Here is a 10,130-nt window from a genome sequence, read left to right as displayed (position 1 = left end):
TATTGTGCAACCCATAGAAATAAATCATTAGCATAATAAGACAAGAGAAATGTATAGTTGTGAGAAAAGGTTTGTGAGCTTTTATGATGTGACTATGATTTAAATCACAATACTTGACAAAAAACACAAAAGGTTTCACATTTGCATATCTTCACTGTGACAACATGTTCAGTCAACACATTCTTTTAAAATATCACAAACATTGATCATTGAAAAAAACATGTGAACTGCTAGGACAATGACATCTTGAAAAGACAGTAATACGTTCTCATAATACTGGAAAGTGTTACAAAAATATTTCTACAACATAGTTTTGAATATGCCAAATGATTATTTCAACCTAACTTATTCAAGTATTTCATGTTGATCTTTATCATTTCATCGTAGAATCAATTAATTGGATCTGGGGGATATCCTGGTTGAGGGAAACCAATATGCTTATCGATGGTTACATTAGGGTTGCAGGTGTTCACACTGGATACCTGTTTTCATGCAAGTATACTGGACTAAAATAGGTCATGATAGACCTCATGTATAAAAATAATGGGTCTTCTGCACTGCACGTTCAACACAGACCATTCCTGATAACAGCATACTTTCCGCCATACCTTTCACTGGCATCTCCTTCACAGGATAGGACACACTATTCAAGCCATGGGCTTGCACCTGTTGTTAGTTGGATTCCATCACTGTATGCAGACATGCAGTCAGTTTACTTGTGACATGACCAAGGAAGCCACCTTAACAGTTGCTAAGCACACTATATGGTTGCCTTAGCAAAAACCTTTAGCCAGTTTTTGGCAGTTCCTGATAGTTTTAGTATATTAGCTGACTGTGCTGATCATTGTTATGTTTTGGCCTTGGCTATCGTCCTACAGCTGTTTGCTGCCTGCCATAACATTTTGCTAGGTTGCAACTATACCTTTCCCTTATGAATTCTAATTTCTGCTACAGCAATCCCCTGCCTTGCTTGGAAGCCTATAACTACTGCTGATGTCAAAGAGGGCCCATCAAAACCTATAATGCTAAATATTACTATGGGTGCAAAATGCTGTCCTATCATGACACACTTCTGGATCCTCTGTAGCTACCCCTGCTGTTCCTGTAGACTGAAGGCATGCATTTGCAATTTTACTCTGTTCAGTTATACATTTTCTTTTTGAATGCATGAAACATAACTCTTTCAATATACTTATATATTTTTATGGACAAACAAAAGTAATTTACAACCCTCCCTATCCTATATTTACAATCATGCCATATGATCAGATGATTACAAAGTATCTTAAACAATGACCACAAGTATTGACTTTTAAGGACCAGAGGTCAGCTTACAGCTAAAGACCACAAATCCCTTTTCAGTATCAGTAAATGGACTAGCAACAGCATCTTAATTACCTCAAGACTCTTGAGCCCTGTATGTTATGTTAATTATGTCTTGGAGGGCCCCAGGCTCTGTATAGCCACAGCCAATATGAAAGCATGCTGACCTTTCTCAACCTCAGGTTCAAGTTTCATGGTTTCTGCCTGTATGTGGTGAGAGCTCTTGTTTACACATTCTTTGCCCTAGTCCTAAAGCATGCAATTGTTTTTAATATCTTAAATGTATAACGTTTTATTCATAGATGACCCAAATATGAAGCACAATGATCTGATTTTGATCATGTGAAACAGACAGAAATACTATACTTGTTGTGACTAGTGAAGCTTCTTACTTTGGACTGTTTGAGTTCCAACATGCTACTTTGTTTTTATCTGTTCAGGCAAAAATGTTATAGAAACAAAGAAACATTGCTGCATTGCTAATTTCCTTTGCATGCAGCTAATGGGCATGCCTGCAGAACAGTATTTTTTAACCAAAGCACCACCAGAAATTACAGCATCAAACAGAACTTTTGATTATATACAGTATATAGTGAAACGGTTAGCCATGTTCTTCTTTTGGAACAGGAAATACATCCACAAGGGGGAAGCAAGTAGAAGACTAACGTTATTGTCTAGCAGCTTAAAAGAGAACTATGGGGTAAGTGTTTGTTTTTCCCCATAGTTCTCTTAAGGGTCACGGGAGGACATATAGTAACACCCTCCCGTGACCCAAAGCCCAGTATACCGCGAGCTACAGCTCATGGTATACTGAGACCGCCGCAGCCGGGACGGATCCCGACAATGCTGCCGAGATCCACCCAGCTGCATGAATGACAGCTGGCTTTGCCTATCTATGCATACTTCACTAAAAGATAAATGTGTAGAATAGGTTTCTTTGATTTGTGTTATATGTCAGAGGTTGTAAAAGCCCTGTAGAATTAAAACTTAAAGCCAGGCACCCAAAAATATTCTCTCAGGTGAATGTAATAATTTGCAGCTCTTAATATTTGAAAGCTCCTTAATTTATTCTTAAAAGCTTGCTCATATGGTGCATTGAGCTTATATGACAATTTGAAAAGTATTTCTCTGGGGGAGGGTAGCAATTGCAGTGCCACATCCCAGTGATGTAGCTGGCCACTAAACTAAATCTCCCAGCAGGTATAGTTCCAGCACTATTTCAGAAAAGAGATCCCTATGGTATCAGAGATATATAAAGCTGCTGGGTTTTCTACATGTACAAGGAAGGGGGCTGCTATTGCACCAAAACTAAGGCCAGCTATATCTACATGAACTCAGCACACTTCATTAGGAGACTATACATAAAAGAAAATGTTTTTGTTACCAATTACTACCTTCAAAGTTCTGCAGACTGTCTCCTTTTGTAAAAGCAGAGTGATGTTGTAAGACTTTAGTAATTTAATTAATTGTGTAAATGATATGTACTGAACTACTTAACAGCTTAATTGTCTAATTAAAAAAGCAATTTAGCATTCTTGCTTGGCATAATAGTATGCTGACTTATCTACAAAAAGAAAAAAAGTCTGTTCTGTGTGTTTTCAATGTACATTTGCTCTTCTGAATAACTGTAATTGTTTGGCCGTAGCTGTCTCTGTGCTGGTGCCAGCTGGCAATAGCTCCATCTGTGACACATGACACCACAGCTGTGTCCACATGTTTCTGTGTTGTAGTATCCACTTATATCATTTACTTTTTTTTAATCAACAGTGAAACTGTTCAAGTGAGCATAATTTATGTTTTTGATCAACTATTGAACCATTTGTGTGAGCTCATTGGATTACACATTATGCTACTATTTTGCCTTGACATTTGCTTTTTTTTCCAAATAAAAATAAAATCTTTAGTTGTTCTGGGTTTGTCATAAAGAGCACAGTGTAGTGTGAAAGATTTTTTAATCCGCCTTATCTGGAGAGAGACTGGGATTTCAGCTTGGCTACAAAAGTCATTTTTTTTTCAAATACATTTTCTTTTAAATGGCTTTTGTGTATGCGGATTTTTTTTATAGCTTAAAGCCACCTAATGAAAATTCATTGTTGGATGTAGGGGTCTGCTGCAAGCTTAATCTGGGCAGCCATAGGTAGAAATGTAGGCTGGAACCCCTTTCCAAATTGATCATTGTTTTCATGCTCTGCTTTATGCATAATGTGATAGTCAAGACCATTCCTCCTTCCAGACTCTCAAAGGGTAAATAGTGGAGGAAAGGATACAGAGGGATTGATATACTAAGGAAGCAATTGCAACACTGGCTTGTATCTATTTCAAAAACAAATTCAGGTTTCAAGGGAATTAAAAAGAGTATTTTCCTTAGAACCTGAATGGGTAAACAGGTTAGTTAGAAAAGTACCCGTTTAATTATATACACTGCCTGACACTGTCCTTCCTTCTGGAGGGTGGCTACTCTTGTTCTCGATGGTCCCTGTGTGTGTTGTAAAGTAGTCACCGCTCCAAGCTCGCTCCTGTAATGGACTATCATTTCAATAAAAATTGGCAAACTAAACATAAGATTGTAATCCATCACATGCATTAAGAGCAATGCTGGAAAGGGACATGGATGGCAGAGTTAGATGTATCAAAAAGGCTTTAGAAAGTATTTATTTTTAAAATGACTGATAAAAGGGGATGTGGGGGATGATGGGAGGGGGAGGGGTTTTGCTCAGGACTTTTAACCATACTGTACTAATAGTTTGTATTATGCTATTAACAAAATAATGTACTCCTTTGTAGTATGGTCACCTACTTCTCAGATGATTAATAGTTGTTTATATTACATGTAGATAGTGTTAACATTATTGCAACTTTTTCTGGTTTTGAAGATTTAATCCTGGAACCATGGTTTTCGGTTCTGACCATCTGCACCAAACCCTCTTTTGATTTTAAATTTAATTCCTTACTATCCATTATTGTTTGTGAGGCTTTTAAAGTTGAAAGAATTTAGGTGCAGTACAATTACATGATGAGCTACAAAGAAAACTGCCCAAACTGATGACCGTAACTGAGCCATGGAGAAAAGCACCTGCATCTGCTGCATCTGCTGCATCTTTTATTCTCATTGACTCTGGCAACCTGTGTGACATTCCCAGAGCTAACATGGGTTTTCTATACTGTTACTTTTTAAAAAAAAACTGATGTATTACCTCTTCTGACAGCCCACAGCAAATTGTGGCCAGTCCTAAATGTAGGAAATTTTTCCCTCCTCCTCAGCTTTTAAATCATTATACTGTATATCATCCTCCAGGCGAAATCTTACTTAAAAAAATATACGGGTCTATTCACTAAGCTGCCGAGGGCAGCCGAGTGAACAAGCGACTTCAAGTGAAGTAAGCCAAACACTGTTCGGCTATTCACTTCAGGCTGGTACGGCTGATTTTAGCCATACATCGGCTTGCTTCACATGGCTTCGGGTCGGTCGAACATGCTCAGCATGTTCAGCCGACCCGAAGTGCAGAAGGAGTTCGACTCAGCCGATCCAACATCTGGATCGGGTGAGCCGAACCTCTGGCAGGCTACTCACTGCTGTTCGACCTATTCTTATAGATGCAGAACAGGAAAATAGTGAAAAAAGTGAAAAAAAAGTAAATAGAAAACGATTGTGCGGAGCAGCAAGCTCCGCCCAATAATTTCCTATTGTCCGGCGGCTCTGCTGCCGTAAAAAAAAAAAACTCTCCCGGGCGATCTGGGAGCCTCCCGCTCCCGGCCGCCCAGGAGAGAAACACTGCTGTGTCTTTTGTTTTCTTTATTCTGACACGGAGCGATGTCAGAATATAAAAAAAAAAAGATTTTCCCATTGGTGTGCATTGCTACATTCCTATTGGCTATTTCAATTTGCATTTCGGCTCGACTGAGCCGCTCGGCCAGGTTCGGGAGCTGTACCCGCTATTGTGAACAGCCCGTACAGCACCCCTTCGGTTCTACTGAACCGAAGGGGTCCTGGGGCCGAAGCTAGCCGAAGGATCGGCCGAAGCTGTGGCTAGATCCTTCGGCAGCTTCGTGAATAGACCCCATAGTAATCCTTAAGACAACTAATCTTGTTCTTTCAACTTTCAGCAATGGTAAAGTAAATGATAATGGTTTAGGCTTCTAAATGTGCACAGTATTCACAGGTAACAAAAATAAAATAAAATTACAGATTTGAATGATAAAGCATCATTAAATATATTAGTAAATATCTGTAAAAAATAAGTTAAGGCAACTGGACTTGCTGTATTTTTCTTGATGACGTTTCACTGTCATCCAACCAGCTTTCTCAATTCAGAATGACTTGTTACAAAAATTATCTGGGAACAACTGGTTCACCCAAAAGACCCAACGCCAAAACACAGGATGAACAACATTGTGTATGCAGTCCAGTGCAGTGAGGACCTAACAGATTCTGTGAATTGGAGCAATATTCACAATATTTATTCCCAGATAATTTTTGTACAAGTCATTCTGAATTGAGAAAGCTGGTTGGATGACCAGTGAAACATCTTCAAGAAAAATACAGCAAGTCCAGTTGCCTTAACTTATTTTTTGACAGCTATACCATGACCTGGATGAATAAGAACCTTTACAGATATATTAGTAAATGACTGCAAAAAGTAATTGATCACCTTAAAGACTGATAATAAGCTATGTAAAGTTATCAAAGACATTAGATGATTGTTCCATAAATTGTAACATTTAGTCTGGGGCTATGCTAGGTCCAGTTGTTAAAGTAGATACACCCAATACTAAACCCAATCACTACAATCTCATATGAGCTTTAGCATGATAATGTAACTTCAAAAGCAATTTTCAATCCTTTTATTTAATTCTCTAGCGAATACCTACGCTTCCTGCCAAGAAGATCCTTGTTCAGGGGTGTCAACTTCTACCCAGTTGTGCTCATGCATTGTCACCCTGTCACACGAGGGGCAAAAAAAAGTTGTAAAAAGGGTGAAAACAGTATTTTCTGGAAGAAATTGAAAAAAAAGACAATTGTTTATGCTGATAAGTGCTTTTACAAACTAAATATCACTCTATTAGAGTTTATTTCTAGTTTAATGCCTGGAAGACATGGACTTTCTAAGCTAAGGAAATACCACTATATCAGTATCTATGGAAGCCAGTCTTTACTTGGCAATAGCAGGTAATGGGTGAGATCAGAGCACATTCATTTTTGGGGGCTTCCTTTTGGGATGCTAATTCTGTATTAAACAAGCAATAAGACTAAGCTGCATGTTACACCCACCTGGCCTCAGATTGTCCGGTAAGTAAGCCAACTGCAGAACAGTGACCAGAACATCTAAGCAATCATTTTAAGCCACACCTTCATGGCTGAAACCCCATGTATTTATGTTTTAGTGGTAACTTTAAAAAACAATAGCTGGCTGCAATTTGAGCTAGAAAGGTTATTTTTATAAATATTACATTTATAAAAGGCATGTAAGGAATCATAGTTTACCTTTCAAATTTTAGTAAAGCATCAAGTAAATGTACAGAGAGGGATTCTTACCCTTTATCTGTGCTGCCTCTGATGACGGCACACACATCCTGTTTATTTTATAGTTGGTTGCACCTTTCAATGTCTATAGCCAGGTCAAGGTCTCAGGATCACATCACAAAAATGATACGAATTAAACATTAAAATCTATCCTTTTGCAGAGTTTTAAATAGGGAACACTAGTATATCCTCTTGCATGATGGCACCAAGTAAAAGGAACTGTTTTGCTCTTTTAATTAACTTCAATTTATGGATGCATTAAATGTGCTGGAAATGACCTTTGTGAGGAAACATGCGAGTATAAACATGTAAAAATGAATGTCAGTTGGGACTATGGAGGAAGGTGAAACAGTAAAAAGGTCAACACAAGGAGAACCAAAAACTGCTCACAGTTAAAATGTTAAGACTGAGGAAAATGCTACAACTGTGATATTTTATTTCTACAGTGAAAGCAGGGAATGTTTCATTAAATTTACTTTCAATATTTAACATACATTCTGCTTAAAAAGCACATTTAATAAAAACAAATTTGCAGTTATACAAAGGTTATTCATTTAAAACACAACCCTATCTTAGGCAGGAGATAATGTTTTTTGTTTGAACCTCCTCCGCACACTTCTCCTTATAATTCATTCAGTGCTACATGGAACAAAATGTAGACGCCACATACCGGTAGAAAAAAATCCTTAAAACCTTTAATCATGAAAACTTTAAAAACTTACATTCAAAGCTTAAAGTGACATTAAACCCTCAGATTTTTTTAACTTAAAACAATACTGTAATGTGTGCCTTACTGTAATGGTAGTTTCCCTTCTCTTTGCTGCTCTTCCTTTTAAATCCTCATGTCTTCTCATGCTTGGGGAAAACTTCCCTTTGCAGCTGAGTGCCTCTTCCTGTAGTGCTGGCTCAGGTTGCAAACCAACACACAGACACCATGGGGGTGATTTACTAACCTAAACGCACGCACTAGGTGCGTGTGAATTTTACACAGCAAAACGTATTTATCAACCAAAAAGTCTCTAAAAGCATATTTCCACTAATGCCATATATGGAAAAATCATGCACATGATGCATATATAATGCTGCTTCACAGTTTAGACAAAAATGGTTAGCTCATGCATTTACATTCCTGCATTCATTCAACGCAAGCAACACAATGTAGAGCTAATTTACACATCACTTGCAATTCATGCAAGGCTTTTCACAACACACCTGCTTGGTGTGTACACACTACAAGGTGTCTAGATTCCACCAATAGATCATGCTGGGAGGGAACACACTACAGAGGTGTATACTTGTTCGTGGCGTGTTTATAAGGTTAGTAAATCAACCCCCATGTATCCCTTTCCTAGACAAGGCAGTCTGCTGCAAAACAGAAGTTCTGCCCAGCATGAGAAGACATGCGGATTTAAAAGGAAGAGCAGCAAAGAGAAGGGAAACTACCATGGATTACAGTAAGGCACACATTACAGTATTGTTTTATGTTAAAAAATCTGAGGGTTTAATGTCACTTTAATAGACAGCGCTGTATAATTCCTCCACTAGCATACAGCTTCTCTCCCAGTGATCAGCATGATGATGTCAGCGTGTTAGCTCCTCCTTGACATGTTTTGTCCTAAATACTTTTTCAAAGTCCAGTGTTTTTAGTGTTAAAAATTTTTTTAAAGTAAAAGCACCAGACTTTTGAAAAAATCCATTAATTGAAAAAAACAAAAGACATGTTTTTGACAAGTCTTTTAATTTACCCCCCCCCTTCCAAAAAAAATGGATCCACCAACGTAATCCAGGGTCAATCAGGATGTCCAGCATTGTCCACAACGACGACAACTCGACAAAACAAAAAATAAAACATGAAAAAAGAAGTAGAAATCATAAAAAAAGCCCGCTGACCTGTCCGCTCGCAACGAACTCCCATGGCATTCTGACAGATGGCAGCAAAATATAAACAATTGGGTGGAGCTAGCTAGCTCCGCCCAATTGTTTACATTTGTACGGCACCTGATAGGTGACCCATGATTGGGCAAAATCCTCATTACTTTGCCCAATCATGGCACCTCAGTACACTGTGCTGTGATTGGGCAAAGTCTTGCACCTGATCTGTGCTTAGGTGCAAGGCTTTAGCCAATCAGGGCTTCACAAGACAGTGTGCAGTGCCTTGTGGGACACTCTGTGGGCAAATAGTCCACCGAACGCCCTGATAGTTCGTGTGTTTGCCGAACACACAAACTAGCGGTATTCGAGTCAACTCTTGTTTGACTCAAACATCGAGCCCATCCCTACTCAAAAGCACGTTTACTGTGGAGAGAGAGGGAACATGTCTAACCAGGTCAGAGTGCACTGTACAGTGTGGTCACCTTCTGAAGCCTATTTAACTGTCTACAGTAATTCCTGCATATGTCAAACTGAATATTTATAGGACATAACTTGGGTGTTAATGACCAGAGGCAAGAAATCAGCCATTAAAGTCAGACTAAAGAATACCTAAAATTTTAAAATCTTCTTTTTCTGCCCTTCAAAATATACTCTAAAGATACACTGTCTGTAATTTATCTTTTTACACAGTACATGAATGAGAGGCAACAACCGCAGCTTCTTTTCCTAAACCGTTACGTATATTTTGAGTGTTCTTTTTAAACTTTGATAAAATGTCATTCTAAATGGCTTAAAAATGATGCAGTAATGCATGAATATATAGTAAATAACACAGAATATGTTACAGCTGTTTTTCGACAGTATAATAGAGTACAGTTTTGTGTACCAGTTCATAAAAAAGACATTATGGAACTGGAAAGAGTTCAGAGACGGACAACAAAATTAATAAAGGGAATGGAGGATTTTTAGTTATGGCAGAAGGCTAGCCAAATTAGGGTTGTCAGCTGCAGTCCCAGTTGGTTGTGAGCTGAACATTAACTCAACATCTGAAGCTACAAGTGCTGCAGAACATATTGCATTGTTCCAGGCTTTTTTTCCTCAAATAAAGCTTTCATTATTGTGAGAGGCTCATCTTTTGTATATTTACAGCACAAATAAAACACAAAGGAATATGAGCTGTGAAGAAAAATAAGGTCAATTGCAAAAAAAGTAAAATAATTCTGTATCAATATCTTATACACAAAAAGAGGATGATAATAATAATAATAATAAATTGTCAAAAAGTAATGAGGGGCAATAAACTGTTTGCCTGTTTCTTTGTTTGTTTTTGTGTGTGTCCTGGTGAGGAGAATCATACTTTCCTTTTGACATGTTAACTAGGAATAAGCTTTGTGCATTTCCTAGCCTTTGAATT

The sequence above is a fragment of the Nanorana parkeri genome, unplaced genomic scaffold (genome assembly GCF_000935625.1).
Source record: "Nanorana parkeri isolate BGI_ZX_2015 unplaced genomic scaffold, ASM93562v1 scaffold11, whole genome shotgun sequence".
NCBI lineage: Eukaryota > Metazoa > Chordata > Amphibia > Anura > Dicroglossidae > Nanorana > Nanorana parkeri.
This window is presented reverse-complemented; position numbering follows the sequence as displayed.